Source organism: Microtus oregoni, unplaced genomic scaffold (assembly GCF_018167655.1).
Source record: "Microtus oregoni isolate MIOR12 unplaced genomic scaffold, Mior012 000018F_ref0000195, whole genome shotgun sequence".
Classification (NCBI taxonomy): domain Eukaryota; kingdom Metazoa; phylum Chordata; class Mammalia; order Rodentia; family Cricetidae; genus Microtus; species Microtus oregoni.
The window spans coordinates 29,742,242-29,760,342 of NW_024543077.1; the positions used below are offsets into that span (position 1 = coordinate 29,742,242).

Sequence of the window (18,101 nt, forward strand, 5' to 3'; positions counted from 1 at the left end):
CCTCCAGTTCATCTGACCTCAGAGTGAAGCCACAGAACAAATATTTCATTTTGTAACTTTAAAACTCTCTAGTTGTTAGTATTCTAGGCATCCTTACATCTGTGGGACAGGAAATTGCTCCACCCGCCTAGCACAGTGCACCGTACAAGTCACACAGTGTGCTGGAAGAAAAAGGGAAAGTTCCTAGGAGTGCAAGAAGTCGACATTGATTGCTTTAGTAGCCAGCGGCCAGTGCTATTAAATGCATGTATTCTCAGATCTGGAGAAGTTCTCTGTTGGGGTGAATGGATTGGACAGGAACGAGTATTCTGTCTCTTTAAGCACACTGTACCCCCCTATGGGTGGTGCTCTAGCCACTCAGGACTCACTAGCCAATCAGCACTCCAGGTGACCTGCCAGTCAGAAGCAGTGCAGGTCTCTTCCTGGCAGCCGCCTTCAGTCTTGGTTTGAAGAGGAGCTGGCGCCAGTGGATTCCCGTTCTCGGGTGCAGTTGCTGTTGCAGGGAGACGATGAGCTGAGAACTTTGGGAAAATGGAGAAGCACAAGATGGTGAGTGAGGGAAAGCTGTCTCCTGATGGGGAGGAGCAGAGGGCGAGGTGCGGAAAACACTATGTTGTTACCTCCACGGGTCTGGGTGGGAACCTGCCGCCACATTCCCTGTATTGTGAAGTCCCTCATGGTCCCTGGTAACTCATGGGCCTAGGGGAAGGCTTCTGAATAACTTTGCTCTGTGGCTTCATCTGCTTAGAGTATTGGGAGCAGGAAGCTGCGTGTACAAACACCTTCCTAGTCAATTTCAACAGGGTTCCTGCATTCATGGAAACAAGTTGCCAAACTCAGAGAAGCCTCGTTTCTCCAGTACCTTCTCGATATTGAGCACTTTGCATTTAAGCTTTAAATATAATCTGAATTTATTTTTAAATTTGTGGACGTTATCAAAGGCATCTCACATGTCGTGTAGCTCTCCACTACTGTGTCATAATGTAGAAGAGTAGAATTGGTGATACAATAGATTGACCAATGCTTAAAAAATAACTCAGTCTCACAAAGTAGAATTTATCAGAGGGAGAAATGCGTCTAAAACACCCAAACTGTGAGTCTATGCTAATGAGGGCTGGTAGAGTTTAGAATGCCCAGGTATACATTGTTTATCAGGATTGTCCATATATTTGACTCCAAACCATTTCAAAGAAGCCATCACTGAGTTAAAAATAAAAAGTCACTGCTGGGTGCTGGCGGTGCACACCTTTAATTCCAATACTCTTGAGGCAGAGGAAGGTGGATTTCTGTGAGTTCAAGGCCAGCCTGATCTACAAGAGTGAGTTCCAGGACAGGCTCCAAAGCTACAAAGAAACCCTGTCTTGAAACAAAAAAAAATCACTAGACCCAACCAAATATCAAAAAATAGACCTGTTAACAAGCTGCTCTAGGAGACATTACAGGTCACAACCAACCTTAAGACCTGGCATGCCATAAAGTTCCAGTTTTCTTTTTGAGAGAGGCATAGTTCTGTCAGAAGAGCAATATTACCGGGTGACATATATTTGAAATGTAAAACACTGTTGTGTGAATGACTGGCCTGATCAATCAAGGCTTTCCTTTAGGACCTCACGCAGGGAGGAGGGACATTATTGCTGACCTAGTAACAGCCTGGGACATAAGCCTGTGAGTTTCCCTAAGGAACTGATGTATTGATACTAAAACAGAGCTCCTTTTCGAAAACCAGGAATGTGTATTGGAGAGCCCATAATGGTTTGGTGCCCAGGCCTTTGTGGAGGGGTTGCTTCAGATCTTGACAACTCAACCTTTCCCACCATATGGAGCTATGGTTCTCAGTATCGAGGCCATTCTGGATGTAGCAAAGATTTCGAAATACCCTGTATACCCTTTGTGTAGAATTGTTGGACTAGCCTCTCCCTAAATTTGTCTCATTGTATCATAGTTTCTGCTGACTTCATGTAATTCTTTCATTTCCCCCTAGGAAGTAATAGACCAGGCTGGCTTTGAACTCACAGAGAGGCACAGGGTTCTTCTCCCTGTGTCTTGGGATTAAAGGTATAAGCCACCACCACCTGGCAAGATGCTATTTTTCTTTTTTCCTTTTTTTTTTTTTTATTGGTTTTTCAAGTTTCTCTGTAGCTTTGGAGCCCTTCCCGGAACAAGCTTTTATAGACTAGGCTGGCCTTGAACTCACAGAGATCTGCTGGCAGGAATTAAAGGCGTGCCCCACCACTGCTCTACTAAGATGCTATTTTTCTTAAGAAGCTTACTAGGCTGGGACTTATCTTCTGCAACACCTCCCCACCCTATCTTTTTTATCTTTTACTTGTCCAGTCCAGTCTTTCTCCTCCCTTGTGATCTTCACCTTAGAACCCTGTCAGTGAAGAATGACCTGCTGTAACAGGTCACGGGCATACTTAAGAAAATATTCTGAGAATATTTTTGCCTATATATTTAGACTGGCATATTGCCTGTTCCTATTTCAATTGTTCAGAGTATAATCTGGACCATTATCCTAAGGGATACTTATGACTAACATCATATATTTAATGCAAATATCTATTTAACCTCTGTCCCTTGAGCTTTGGACAGAGATCATTGCATAACATCATTAAAGATACTATTTTTTATTAATCTCCTAAGTGTGTGATGTGATTTCTCAGTGGGAAGGCATATTAATTCTAGAAGAGCTGCATTTCTGTCCCGATAGAAATATTGCTTCTGAGACAACTTCTGTTATGTTGACTCAGGTGGCTTTGGTCCCTCTTTGTTGCTTTCCTGGGCAACCTTGAGTGTCCTCTATTTTACACCTTCAAAGTTCTTACGTGACTGTACCAACTCACAGTAATAAAATTATGTATTTGCTGGGTAGTGGTTATGCATGCCTTTAATCCAAGCACTCGGGAGGCAGATGCATGCAGATCTCTGTGAGTTTGAAGCCAGGCTGGTATACAAGAGCTAGTTCCAGGACAGTCAGCAAAGCTACAGAGATATCCTGTCTCAAAAAAAAAAAAAACCAATAAAATAAAATAATGCATTTGAGGCATATAGTTGACTGCCCAATGCAGTTGCAGGAAAAGGATTTGCATATGGAGCATTTCTTCTCTCCTCAGACCACAATAGGAAGAATCGACTATTGTGTGCACTGCAGGGGCAAAGCATAGGCAATCAGCTGTTGGAGCAACCGCTGTGGAAAAGGGCCTGACTGTGGTAGCAGGAGAGGTTTGTAATTGCCCAGCATGTGTAAATTAATGTCATGTGAATGAACACAGACCACATTGTGTGGGTGTTCAGAATAGGAAGGTTATCTTGAGTCAAGAAACATTGATTTTGCAATTAGACAACCATCCTCCGCAAATATGATCGATCTTTTTTTATTGGTATTTATTGAGCTCTACAATTTTCTTTGCTTCACTCCCTGCCTCTCCATTCCCCACTTCAACCCTCTCCCAAGGTCCAAATGCACCCAGTTTACTCAGGAGATCTTGTCTTTTTATACTTTATACTTCCCATGTAGATTAGAGCTCTGTAAGTCTCTCTTAGCATCCTCGTTTTTGTCTAAGATCTAGGACTTGTGGTCTGTAGGCTGGCTTTCTTTGCTTTGTGATTTAAAACCACTTATGAGTGAGTACATGTGATAATTGTCTTTTTGGGTCTGGGTTACCTCATGCAAAATAATGTTTGCAAGTTCTATCCATTTCCCTGCAAGTTTCAAGATGTCATTATTTTTTCTGCTGTGTAGCACTCCATGGTGTAAATGTACCACATTTTTCTTATCCATTCTTCAGCTGAGCAGCATTTAGGTTGTTTCCAGGTTCTGGCTAGGACAAACAAAGCTGCTATGAACATAGTTGAGCACATGTCCTTGTGGCACGATTGAGCATCCTTTGGATATATTCCCCAAAGTGGTATTACTTGGTCTTGAGAAAGGTAGTTTCCTAATTTTCTGAGAAATTGCCACACTGACATCTAAAGGGCTGCACCAGCTTGCATTCATACCAGCAATGCAGAAATGTTCCCTTTTCCCCACAACCTCTCCAGCATAAGTTGTCATCAGTATTTTTGATCTTAGCCATATATTCAGGTGTCAGTTATAATCTCAGAGTTGTTTTGATTTGCATATCTCTGATGAGTAAGGATATTGAATATTTCCTTAAGTGTCTTTCAGCAATTTTAGATTCCTCTGTTGAGTTCTCTGTTTTGGTCTTTACTCCCTTTTATATTGAATTATGTGTTCTTTTGATGTCCAATTTCTTTTTTTTTTTTAAACTTTTTTTATATTTATTTATTTATTATGTATACAATAGTCTGTGTGTATGCCTGAAGGCCAGAAGAGGGCGCCAGACCTCTTTACAGACGGTTGTGAGCCACCCTGTGGTTGCTGGGAATTGAACTCAGGACCTTTGGAAGAGCAGGCAATGCTCTTAACCACTGAGCCATCTCTCCAGCCCTGATGTCCAATTTCTTGAGTTCCTTGTATATTTTAAAGATCAGAACTCTGACTGATGTGGGGTTAGTGATGATCTTTTTCTATTCTGTAGGCTGTCATTTTGTCTTGTTGACCGTGTCCTTTGCTTTACAATAGCTTTTCAGTTTCACAGGTCCCATTTAATTGTTTCTCTCAGTGTCTGTGCTGCTGGGGTTATATTTAGGAAGTGCTTCCCTGTGCCAATGCCTTCAAGAGTACTTCCCACTTTCTCTTCTATAAGTTTCAGTATGGCTGGCTTCATATTGAGGTCTTTGATCCATTTGGACTTGAGTTTTGTGCATGGTGATAGATATGGGTCTATTTTCATTTTTCTACATCTTGATATCCAGTTATGCCAGCACCACTTGTTAACTATGCTTTCTTTTTTTTCCATTTGATATTTTTTTGGTTCCCTGTCAAAAATCAGGTGTTCAAAGATGTGTGGGTTGATATCTGGGTCTTCTGTTCGGTTCCATTGTTCCTCCTGTCTGTTCTTATGCCAATACCAGGCTGTTTTCAGTATTGTAGCTCTGTAGTAAAAATTGAAGTCAGAGATTGTGATGCTTCCAGAAGTTCTTTTATTGTATACGATTGTTTTGGCTTTCCTGGGTTTTTTTTGTTTTTTTTTTCATATGAATTTGAATACCATTCTATTGAAGTCTTTGAAGAATTTTTCTAGGATTTTGATGAGCATTGTATTCAGTCTGTAATTTGGTAAGAAATTTAATTTGGTAAGAAATATGAGGCAGAGGCAGGCGGATCTCTGTGAGTTCGAGACCAGCCTGGTCTACAAGAGCTAGTTCCAGGATGGGGTCCAAACCCACAGAGAAACCCTGTCTCAAAAAACCAAAAAAAAAAAAAAAAAAAAGAAATATGATCAATCTTGCTTGACAGAGTTATGTCGACTTGGAGATTTGCAAAACAGGCCATTTCCTAACTCTATGTGTCTGGTTACAGATCTCAGAAATCAACATATGTATATGGGCACCATCAATCTATCTCTTGTTAATGACATCCCCTCTCCTAGGGAAGAGACTACTCTTTTTTAAAGTCAATATAGAAAATTTTATTTAATCTTAAAAGTGCACTTTTTTTTGGTATTTTGAGAAAGGATTTTTTTGTAGTTTTGGAGCCTGTCCTAGAACTAGCTCTTGTAGACCTGGTTGGCCTCCAACTAACAATGATCTGCCTGCTTCTGCTTCCTGAGTGCTGGGATTAAAGGCCTGAGTCACACTGCCCATCTAAAAGTGCATTATTATCACCACTTTAAAAATCACTTTTTGGTATCAGTTTCAAATACCTTCTTTCTTTTTCCTTTTTTTTTTTTTTTTTTTTTTGATTTTCGAGAGAGGGTTTCTCCATAGCTTTTGGAGAAAAAAAAAAGCTTTTTTAAATTGGTATTTATTGAGCTCTACAATTTTCTTATTGTAGTTTTTTGTTTTGTTCTGTTTTTTTTTTGTTTGTTTTGGTTTTTTGAGACGCAGTTTCTCTGTGTAGCTTTGGAGCCTGTTACTGGGTCTTGAGAAAGGTAGTTTCCTAATTTTCTGAGAAATTGCCACCCTGACATCTAAAGGGGCTGCATCAGCTTGCATTCATTCCAGCAATGCAGAAGTGTTCCCTTTTCCCCAAAACCTCTCCAGCATAAGTTGTCATCAGTATTTTTGATCTTAGCCATATATTCAGGTGTCAGTTATAATCTCAGAGTTGTTTTGATTTGCATTTCTCTGATGACTAAGGATATTGAATATTTCCTTAAGTGTCTTTCAGCCATTTTAGATTCCTCTGTTGAGTTCTCTGTTTAGGTCTTTACTCCATTTTTTATTGAATGATGTGTTCTTTTGGTGTCCAATTTGTTGAGTTCTTTGTATATTCTAAAGATCAGACCTCTGACTGATGTGGGGATAGTGATGATCTTTTACTATTCTGTAGGCTGTCACTTTGTCTTGTGGACGATGTCCTTTGCTTTACAGAAGCTTTTCAGTTTCAAGAGGTCCCATTTAATTGTTTCTCTCATTGTCTGTGCTGCTGGGGTTATATTTAGGAAGTGGTTCCCTGTGCCAATGCCTTCAAGAGTACTTCCCACTTTCTCTTCTATAAGTTTCAGTATGGCTGGCTTCATGTTGAGGTCTTTGATCTATTTGGACTTGAGTTTTGTGCATGGTGATAGATATGGGTCTATTTTCATTTTTCTACATGTTGATATCCAGTTATGCCAGCACCACTTGTTAACTATGCTTTCTTTTTTTTCCATTTGATATTTTTTTGGTTCCCTGTCAAAAATCAGGTGTTCAAAGATGTGTGGGTTGATATCTGGGTCTTCTGTTTGGTTCCATTGTTCCTCCTGTCTGTTCTTATGCCAATACCAGGCTGTTTTCAGTATTGTAGCTCTGTAGTAAAGATTGAAGTCAGGGATTGTGATGCTTCCAGAAGTTCTTTTATTGTACACGATTGTTTTGGTTTTCCTGGGTTTTTTTTGTTTTTTTTCATATGAATTTGAATACCATTCTTTTGAAATCTTTGAAGAAATTTTCTGGGATTTTGATGAGCATTGTATTCAATCTGTAATTTGGTAAGAAATTCAATTTGGTAAGAAATATGATCAATCTTGCTTGACAGAGTTATGTCGACTTGGAGATTTGCAAAACAGGCCATTTCCTAACTCTATGTGTCAGGTTACAGATCTCAGAAGTCAACATATGTATATGGGCACCATCAATCTATCTCTTGTTAATGACATCCCCTCTCCTAGGGATGAGCCACACTGCCCATCTAAAAGTGCATTATTATCATCACTTTAAAAAACACTTTTTGGGGCCTGTCGGTGGTATGGCACGCCTTTAAACCCAGCACTCGGGACGCAGAGGCAGGTGGATCTCTGTGAGTTTGAGACCAGCCTGGTCTACAAGAGCTAGTTCCAGGACAGGCTCTAAAACCACAGAGAAACCCTGTCTCGAAAAAAAAAAAAAAAAGAAAAAAAGAAAAAGAAAAAAAAAACACTTTTTGGTATCAGTTTCAAATACTTTCTTTTTTTTTTTTGAATTTTCGAGACTGGGTTTCTCCATAGCTTTTGGTGCTTGTCCTGGTACTAGCTCTTGTAGACCAGGCTAGCCTCAGACTCACAGAGATCCGCTTGCCTCTGCCTCCCGAGTGCTGGGATTAAAGGCGTGCGACACCACAGCCCGGCTCAAATACTTTCTTTTATTGTATTGCTCCTCTTATCTCTATGTGTTTCTGTTATCCAATGTTTCTAAGTCATTAATAGTTTCATTTCATTTCTTTCAAGTTATGTTGATTTCTATGTCGATCAACGTCTCCTATACTTTAGGCTTGCCTCATGCTGTGTAATTGAGAATTATTTTGCTGGGCGGTCGTGGCACATACCTTTAATCCCTGCACTCAAAAGGCAGAGGCAGGCAGATCTCTGGGAGTTCGAGACCAGCCTGGTCTACAAGAGCTAGTTCCAGGACAGTCACCAAATCTACAGCGAAACCCTGTCTCGAAAAAAAAAATTGAGAATTATTTTGAACACCTAATTCTGCCTCTCCTGCCCAGTTCTGGGAGGACAGTCCTGCAACTCTTCCCAGGTTTGTCCTTCACTAGTCAGTTAGAAAGAAAAATAGAGCAGTTAATGAGTGTCTGTTGATCTTTCTGACTTTTACTGGGGACATAGAAATATAGAGGGATTGTTATAAGAATTGAACTCATTGACCAACTTTGAAACTGGTGGAGACATGGTACAGGAAGTGAGAGGTTAGCCTGAGGGTGAGAGCTTTCCTCTTTCAACTGAGATTACTTATGTGGAATCAGTTAGTCAGTTGTGATGCTGTATTATTATCCTGATTGACCATTGTTTGCAATCCACAGACAATGGCAATCTGGGTATGGACTGACCTTATCTTGAAACCTAATCTGTGATATTTACAGTAGTTTATCCAAAATAGATGATCTGGGTAAAATGTTGTGTCCCTGCTTAACAGGACCATTACTTTTGTGGAATAAGATCTTCATCTTTAGGGAAAATACATGAGAAATATATATTGTGCTCTAATACAAATCCCTAATCTCTGGAGCACAGGGTCATAAAGCCTGTTTCAACTTTTCAAAATAATTTTTGAGATTAAAAGTACAACATATTCACATTGTCTTTGCTCCCTCCAAGCCCTAACATGATCCTGATTGTTTTCTAATTCATGGTCTGTTTTTGTCTAACAACAGTTACAAAATAAACACAGTCACACAGGAAGAGTGATTACTTTATGAATGTGACCTGTGTTTGTCTGCAGGATTTCCCATCTCTGAGGCAGTGGGATGGCTGCACTGGAAAGTGAGTGTACAATGGAATGTGCACAGAAAGGACCCTGTGCTTTGGATGAGAAACAGGATGTGCTGTAGGAGAGTAGAATAAGGTGTACTAAATACAGTCTTTCTAAACTAGGTCCCTGTCTGCTGGGCTGGGAGGGCAGAACTGGAAGGACTGTGCTGTCTGAGTCATTTGATCTTTGATAGAGGAGCTGCTCATATTGTGAGGCTCAGCTGGGTGGCCCTAGCCTGTGAGGAATTCTGGGAAGGGTTCGAAATCAGGAGTACTAGTGGCAGACAGGTTGTGGGTTCTTTCCATAATTCTATTCTGCCTCTGCTGGAAGGAGTAGTAAGGAAGATCACAAGCTATACCGTGGTGAGTGTTGGGTGTTCAGATCTGTTGAACTGTCATTTCTGCTATGACTTGGACTGATCATGAACAAGACTGTAGTCATGTTGGTCCATGTGGTTCATGTTGGCAGTGGCCCTTATCCTCTGAGCCTCCCTGTATATGAATTTATTGGGGAAGGGGAGACTCTGGAAATTCAGGATATGATGCTGATTGTCCAGAGTATACACGTGGACACTGCTCTTGGTGTGCAGTGGGAAGAGAGATAAGAAAACTGAAGATCTAGATTCCAGAAGTTGTCAGTATTGCATTCCAATTTCAGATTTGTGTTATAAAGATTACAAATAGTTTAGGAACTGGAAGGAAGGGATGATATTGATCTTCTAGCGATGCATGATTAGAATGCTTTTAATGTAATCCTGCCACTAGCTGCAAAGGTGTGATCCAGTGAAGCTTATTTCCAGAGGACAAAAGACTTTCTAATCTGCAGACTTTTCTCAGGAGTGCATAGTGTTGGGCAGGTAGATAGAGCATAATTCACATCTTGGACCATAATCCATGTAGGAGAAAATAAATTTTAATTTTTTTATTTATTTATTTTTATTTTATTTTATTTTTATTTTATTATTATTTGGGGGGGGGTTGAGACAGGGTTTCTCTGTGGCTTTGGAGCCTATCCTGGAACTAGCTCTGTAGACCAGGCTGTTCTCGAACTCACAGAGATCCACCTGCCTCTGCCTCCCGAGTGCTGGGATTAAAGGCGTGCACCACCATTGCCATGCGAGAAAATAAATTTTAAATCATATTTCTTTCTTTCCATAGACAAGTTTATTTATGACACAGTTTTTAAAAAACCCCATGCTTTTTTTTTTTGTTTGTTTGTTTTTTGAGACGGTTTCTCTGTGGTTTTGGACCCTATCCTGGAACTAACTCTTGTAGAACAGGCCGGTCTCAAACTCACAGAGATCCGCCTGCCTCTGCCTCCCGAATGCTGGGATTTAAGGCGTGCACCACCACCGCCCAGCCTAAACCCCATTTCTTTTAAATGAGTTTAAAAAAATAAACAAAATCCAGCTTCCTCCTCCTTGAACAACAACGACAACAAAAATACACTGCAAAACTTCCCGAAACAAAGTAGTGTATTTCCTCAAGGGTAAGTGTAATTCACTCTGAATCCACTGGGAGTGAGTTTTTTTCTGTACAAAAACCTGCAAAGAAAGACACTCAAGACAGAAAAAGAAAAAAAAAAGCAAACAATAGTTCACCAGACAATCTTGAGGAGCAGGAGCCCCTAGGAAAGAAAGGCAGACTTTGCCTAGAACTGAAAGGACAGGAGAAGGCAGGCAGCGTCTGCAAAAGGCAGGGAGAAGATGAGGGAAGGAAACAAGCTGAACAGATTGGTGCCCTTCCAGAGCTCTGGTTGAAAAAAAGCCCTCCTACCACCCATGCCCACCTACCCTTGAGCAGGCCCAAAAGAGTGAAGTAGAGCAGGCAAACAGTGAGCAGGTTGCACATTTGAAAAGTGTCTATATTGAATCTCCAGAGGGAACATGTCACCACTGCCCCAGTCCCTGCGCCTGACCTACTACACAGAGTAGGTCCCTCCTCAGTTAGTTATGGGATTCTCCCCTTTCCATAGTATATCTTTTTTAAAAAATATTTTTCCATCTTCTGTTTTTCTTTCTTTTCTTTTAACTCTTTTTTTTTTTTTTTGATCCCAGAATCAAGACTGGGAGCTGTTGTAATTGGCAGTTCATGCACGGTATTGGGCACATTGGAAACCCATCTGTTGTGCTAATGGGAATCACCTTAATCTGTCTCCCTCTAAACAGGGAATCATCTAAAGCCAGAGAAGTCCTCACTGACTCTTTGTCTAAGAATTCTACATAGGCAAATCCTTTGGCAGGACCACTGAATTTGGCACAGACTGTAGTAACAGGGTTGACTGAACCACAGCCATGAAAGTGAGCTTCCAGCTCTTCTGCTGTTGCACCATAGTCCACATTGCTAACATAGATGGAACTGGCATCAGCCTCCATCTTCTCCTCAAGAGATGAGATCACTGAGCCAGCATTACCTGGGGTTGTACTTTTATTAATCTGCTTCTCTACCTCATTTTGTAGCTCCTTTAACTTCTCATCCTCTTCCTCTATCTCCCTGACTCCCTGAAGCTTTGACCACTTCTAGCTCTGGGCCCTCAATGATGCTATCCCTGGGGTTCACCTTAAGTAGTCCTGGCTCTTCCTCCTTCTCCTGCCTGCCAGGGACTCCCCAGGTGTGCCCAGAAACTGTAGAGGGGGGCACAGGACCAGTGCTCTTTGGGAAGGCTGTTCCCATGGTCCCCTGCACCCCTGGCTCTCCCTCTCAGGCTCCCCATAGGCCCCCGGCCCAATGCTCAGGCACGAATCTCCAACCACCTGCTTTCCCCACTACTCCTTAAATCAGTTTTCTAGGTTGTTTGGGATTGGGCATCAGTGGAGCAGCATATATCTGAAATCAGAAGAAAGCACAAAGGGCTAGAGAGCCATCACAAGAGATCGCCTCTGTTTGCAAAGAGAGCAACTATATCATGAGGTTTCTGTCTTTGGAAGACATATGAGTAATTGGAGGTCAGGAACAACAGTTTTTTGTTTTTTGTTTTTTTTTTAAAGGTTTATTTATTTATTTATTAGGTATACAGGGTTCTTCCTGCACATATCCCTGCGGGCCAGAAGAGGGCACCAGATCTCATTATAGATGGTTGGGAGCCACCATGTGGTTGCTGGGAATTAAACTCAGAACCTCTGGAAGAACAGTGTTCTTAACCTCTGAGCCATCTCTCCAGCGCAGAAACAAGTTTTTTTTTTTTTTTTTTTTTTTTTTTTTTTTTTTTCGAGACACGGTTTCTCTGTGGCTTTGGAGCCTGTTCTGGAACAAGCTTTTTAGACCAGGCTGGCCTCAAACTCACAGAGATCCGCCTGTCTCTGCCTCCAGAGAGCTGGGATTAAAGGCGTGTGCCACCACCGCCCAGCCAGAAACAACAGTTTAAGTGTTACTTTCATATAACTTTTTGAAAGTTGTGCAGTTTGTGTTTATTATTTTCTTTTTTTTAAAGATTTATTTATTTATTATGCATACAACATTCTGCCTCCATGTATGCCCGCATGCCAAAGGAGGGTGCCAGATCTCATTATAGATGTTTGTGAGCCACCAAGTCTTGCTGGGAATTGAACTCATGGAAGAGCAGCCAATGCTCTTAACCTCTGAGCCATCTCTCCAGCCCAGTGTTTATTTAATTTCTGTACACATATAATCAAAGGTAGCTGAGTAACATTGGTCAAGATCACACTTTTCCTTGCCTGAGTTTGCTTTGGTCTTTTGATTAAAAGTTGACTATATATTTCTGCATCTGCTTTTGCCTTTTTATATCCTTCCCCTTAATGCTTTCAGAAAAATTGTGCACATTTTTTAATTTATATTTAATTGTGGAAAGTATAGAAGTCATTATACATGATTTTTATACTACTTTTTCTGTAATCTGACTGTAATCTAAATATATTATTAGTTATCTTTAAAATAATGGACCTTCATCAATTTTATTCAGAAAATTTCTAATTTTATCAGGTCATTATTGTTTTTTGGAAAGTTTATGTTAAAAGACTGCTTTTATTCATCTTTGATGCCTGCTTCTTTCTATTTCCTGGCATTTCTATGTTTTCCAGTTGTTGCTTTCTTCATGTTTGAATCTTTGCTACTTAAGTGTTGGTATAATCAATACATAATCCCTTGAGCTTTCTGAGTGTTTCCACTGTGAATATTGAGTTATTATCAATTGTCCAGTTATAAATTGTTGGGCAAAGCTATTTGTATTCATTTAATGGTAAAAACTTATCATACACATAATCATAATTTTTATAGATCGTCTTCATAAGGGTCATCTTTTTCTTTTTTTATGTTTTGTTTTTCTTGTTTTATTAATCTGAGAAAGACTTGACTTACTGGACTTTTATGTGTCTGGGCAGGTGGCTCAGCACATATTCTTTTTGTGTATGACCTGAATTCAGATACCTACATGCTAGTTGATCGGTTAATTGTTGAAGCCCGTGTGGGTCCAACACAGATAATTATTTTCCCTAACTGGACTGGAATGGAGTCACGAGGAATGATCAGATGCAATTTACAGGGTCATCCTTGTAGGGCAAGATCTCTCGAAGATCTCTTTTCGTTTATTATTGAGTGGGAAAACACATTAGGCTGTCTCCTAGGCAACCAGGTGAATGAGCTTTTAGTCAGGTCCTCACCTAAGTGTATGCTAGCAGTCTAGCAGGCCATCAATTAGCATCTGTATAAGACTTCTTCCAAATTACCAAGAAATAGGCACCAAACATCCTGACCAGTTTCAGCCAACACCTCTCCTCAGGAGATCTACATTTCTAATAAAAGAAGAAAGGAACTATACATTCTTGCTATTGTTATGCAGAGACAGCTTGTCTGATGAGCTACATGATTAGCTCATACCAGGCCTATGGCTTTTATGCTTGACTGCTACACCATACAGAAATATGGGCCTACAGTTAACAAATCTCTAATATTCCCAATTGAGCAACCTTCCTTTCTATATGTCTTTGTATGTGTGTGTGTGTCTTTGTGTATGTGATATTCTCTGTCATGCACAAACACACAAAAATATCAGTAACCTTATTTTCAAAAGTGCTTGGAACTTATAGAGCAGTTGGAGTAAAGCAAGTTGCTTTACATGTACACTGATTCTTTAAAAATCTGTTCTCTTGAAATTCCATTTAAAATGATTTCATTTCCTCACTGTGGTGCAGACTTGGTTTCAATCACCAATTGTAGGAAACAACATGGTAGTGATCCTAACAGACATCATTTTCCTTATCAAAAGAGAATGAGATGCTTTCAGTAATCAAAACTATTTTCTGTAAAGTAAAAACATCAGAAGACTTCAAGAGAATATTATAAATTTTGGTGAAATACTCAACCCATTTTCTATTATTGGTAAAGGAGAGAACAAGAGCCAGGCAGTGGTGGCACACGCCTTTAATCCCAACACTCGGGAGGCAGAGGCAGGCAGATCTCTGTGAGTTCGAGACCAGCCTGGTCTACAAGAGCTAGTTCCAGGACAGGCTCCAAAACCACAGAGAAACCCTGTCTCGAAAAACCAAAAAGAAAAAAAAAAAAAAAGAAACCCTGTCTCTACTCGAAAAACCAAAAAAAAAAAAAAAAAAAAAAAAGGGAGAGTACAGGATGCATGATGGCCAGTGATTTCTCTGGAATTGATTTTGATTAGAATCTTACAGTTCTTCTTTAAGAAACATATATATGTATATATTTGTGTTTGTCTCTTGTTTTGTCAATAGTGTCATCTGTATTGCTGATTTTGTGAATTATAATTTAATCATATCATTCATTGTCTTTGAAAATGATGGACCTTCACCAATTTGTACTCATAATATTTCTTATACTCTTTGGTGATAAACAGTTCTACATTTCTCTTCTTGATCTCAGATGCTTGCTTCTCATTATTTAACTTTATTTTTTCATTTATATTTTAATAATAAAGCTTGCCTGAAGATCATGAAGTAAAACAGATGCCATGGCCAGCCTTACACCACAGGCAAGGCTGACACATAGCTTTAATCCCAGTAGTCACACTAGTTTGTTGTAGCGTCAAATGCTGGTGTCTCATATCTTTAATCCTATCTCTAAGGAGTTGCAGATAGGAAGTGACATGTCTGGACACAGAGAGGAATATAAGGTGGTATGAGAGAGGAGCTGAGGGTTGAGTGTTTTGTAGAAACAACATTCAGTCTGAGGACTTACAGAGACAGGATACCCCATTTAATCAGTCTAGCAAAATTCACCTAGGGGTTCCCTTGGAGGGGATGCTGAGGCTAAGGAAAAGTTAGATTAAGAGAAATGAAGACAGAATCATAGGTTAGACCTAGAGGATGAAAGGTCAATAGAAAACAGCCTGAGTATATTTCTCAGCCAGCATATATACTAAATATAGCCAAAAGGCAGATCAAAAAGCAGTACAGCCAGCTCCCAACCTCCCTGCACTGTGCTTGGAGGCAGCTCAAACCTGTGCATTATCTGATTCAGCTAAGCAGCTTCTAATCACTAACAAGGAGTGCCCCTGGCTGGCCAACACTAGCACAAATCTTAATAGAAAAAATGGACTCTTTCAGCTGGGCAAAATGCTTTTTTCTGTTGGCTAACGCAGAAGTTATTCACAGCCCTCAAGGTTACTGGAAGAAGTACAGCAGGTATGCTTGAACTCAAAAGGCTTCCTTAAGTCTGAAATTACTCAGGATGATCATTATGATTATTAATATTATGGCAAAAGAGATATTTGTTGTTAATCTCTCCCAAGAAATTACTGCAAGCACTTTGCCAGTGTTTACTTGCTGTCCACTATGTTTCAATTTTAACATTAGTAAAACAGTCTATAATTTAACCTTGTTCAATTCTTGCTAATAGATGAAGTTTCAATTTTCTTTTTAATATCAACTCAGATGTTTTTCCACATAAATTTATAGCTTTTTGTCTGTTTATGTGGGAAAAATATTGATTTTAAAATAATATCTTTCCTCTGCAGTAAAATTCCTATAGGGGAATGCATAGAGGTTAAAATGCCTAGAATGAAGACCATGAGGTGGTGGCTCATGCCTTTAATCCCAGCACTTGGAAGGCAGAGGCAGGTGGAGTTTGAGGCCAGCCTGGTCTACAAGAGCTACTTCCAGTACATGTTCCAAGGCTACAGAGAAACCCTGTATTAAGAAAATGTCTTGAATATAACCAAACTTCAGATCCAAACCATCCGTATGTGCGTCCTATAATTTTATTTCCACTAAACCAATTTTTTTCACTGCTTTAGATGATAATTCTCTTTGACTATTTAAATCTTTGTCACCTTTTATAGTTTGGTTCTAATTACTGTTTTGAATTTTTTACCCAAATATTGGACTATAGATGGTAAATGCCTTGCAGCAATTTCAGAAAATTATTAAGATTCCTCAAATAATCTCTCCTAATTTTTAAATTTAGGGCTCAAATTTTTGTAAAAGTATTTTACATGCTGAATAAATAATAGAATCTCCCTTTTGTATATTTTCAGAATATTCTGTATATTTTTAATCCCCAAGGAGACAAAGTTTGCTTTACTTCAGCAAACATTTTCTCTAAAGTATGTTCAGTTGAATCATCTAATAAAATTCTGTATAATGTTGAAAACATACCTGACTTGAGTATAATTTCAATTATAATAAGTAACAAACTACTCACCTTCAGTACTTTATATCCTAATTTGTTTATGATAAAACTTTTGAGGACTAGAAATTTTCATTGCATGTTTAAGTGAGTTGTATTAGGTAAAATATCTTGAGTAAGAATATAACATCATAGACAGTATGTTTTAACAAAAATAATGTCAAGTTTGTATCAAAAGGAAGCATCCATATCTATATCAATGTAAAATGTATAAATAAGTAGTTTCTTTTAAAATTAAGAAAAATTTTCACTTCTCTTCATATCTATTTTTGTCTCTATTGTACATGCCATTGAATATATATGTCTGTATATGTCTATATAAATAATAAGTTTTCCACAATGAACAATGGATTATCCTGCAGTACTTTTTAAATTTGCAGGAAGAAGATGGGGCCCCACAACAAGTCAACCTGGTTGATATCATTACATCAGGATGATAATAGCACTACTATAAGATCTGTTTTGAGTACCAGATGCTCAAGATGGTTCCATCTTAGTTAGCTGAAATGGTACACTTTTTACAATGTTCTGGATTGACCTTCTTATAGGAAGCTCAGAAAAACCTTACCAAATAGTCAGACTATTTGCAATTATACCAGACAGTAATCTTGGAACTTAACCATCATTTTACTTTCACAGGATCCTAAAGAAAGAACATCACCCCCATGACAGCTGGAAGTAATTCTAAAAGACTTCCTCTCCTCTCCCAACAAAGTTTGTCCTCAGGGTTAGGGACATCATTTAGGGGTTGGTTATAATTGGTATAGGATTTTGGGTTGGAGGGGAAATTTTATTTTTTATTATTTATTTTTTTGGTTTTTCAAGACAGGGTTTCTCTGGTTATGGAGCCTGTCCTGGAATTAACTCTTGTAGACCAGGCTGGTCTCAAACTCACAGAGATCCGCCTGCCTCCGCCTCCCAAGTGCTGGGAATAAAGGCATGCACCACCACCGCCCGGCAGGAAGGGAAATTTTAAAGGCTCGGGGATCTCTTTCAAAAAAAATGGGAAAATTGGATGAAATAATAGATTAGTCTGAGCTTCCACACACTAATAATAGTGAGTAATAGAGTGAATGCTTGTGAGGTATAATTTATAGGCAATTGCATTTGTATAGATTTTTTTTTTTGACTTTTCGAGACAGGGTTTTTCAGTGGCTTTTGGTTCCTGTCCTGGAACTAGCTCTTGTAGACCAGGCTGTCCTCAAACTCACAGAGATCCTCCTGACTGTGCCTCCCGAGTGCTGGGATTAAAGGAGTTTGCCACCACCGCCCAACCATTTGTATAGATTCTTATATTGATATAATGTTAAGTCATATTGAATATTATATGCATTCATGCTACTACCTCTCTTTAAAATATTTTATATATTGATACATATTTATCATATTGCAATGCACATTTCTACCACTGATCCAGATACCTATACATTGTTTACATTTTGAGGTCATTGTCCTCATTTGTTGCAATATTGTATAATATTCTCATATGAAATCTAGAACAATAGTCATCTATATTTGTCATACTTAGAATAATCAGGTTCTTTAGATAAGTAGAGATTATATTCTGCATAGATAGGTAATCTTCAACCACTTCAAAGAACTGTAGAATATGGCATTTAACTAACTTAGAGTTCTGTTGAAGTGAGGCATTATTGCTCCTGGTAGCAATGATCTATTCCAGAGAGAATGTTGAGCACCAAAAGCACTCCACTT

The 18,101-nt window shown here is 39.2% G+C and overlaps 1 pseudogene; it reads right to left on the reverse strand.

The window, feature by feature from the left end:
• Positions 1-814: 814 nt before the first annotated feature.
• Positions 815-11,453, reverse strand: LOC121458819 (annotated as a pseudogene).
• Between the last annotated feature and the right edge of the window lie 6,648 nt (positions 11,454-18,101).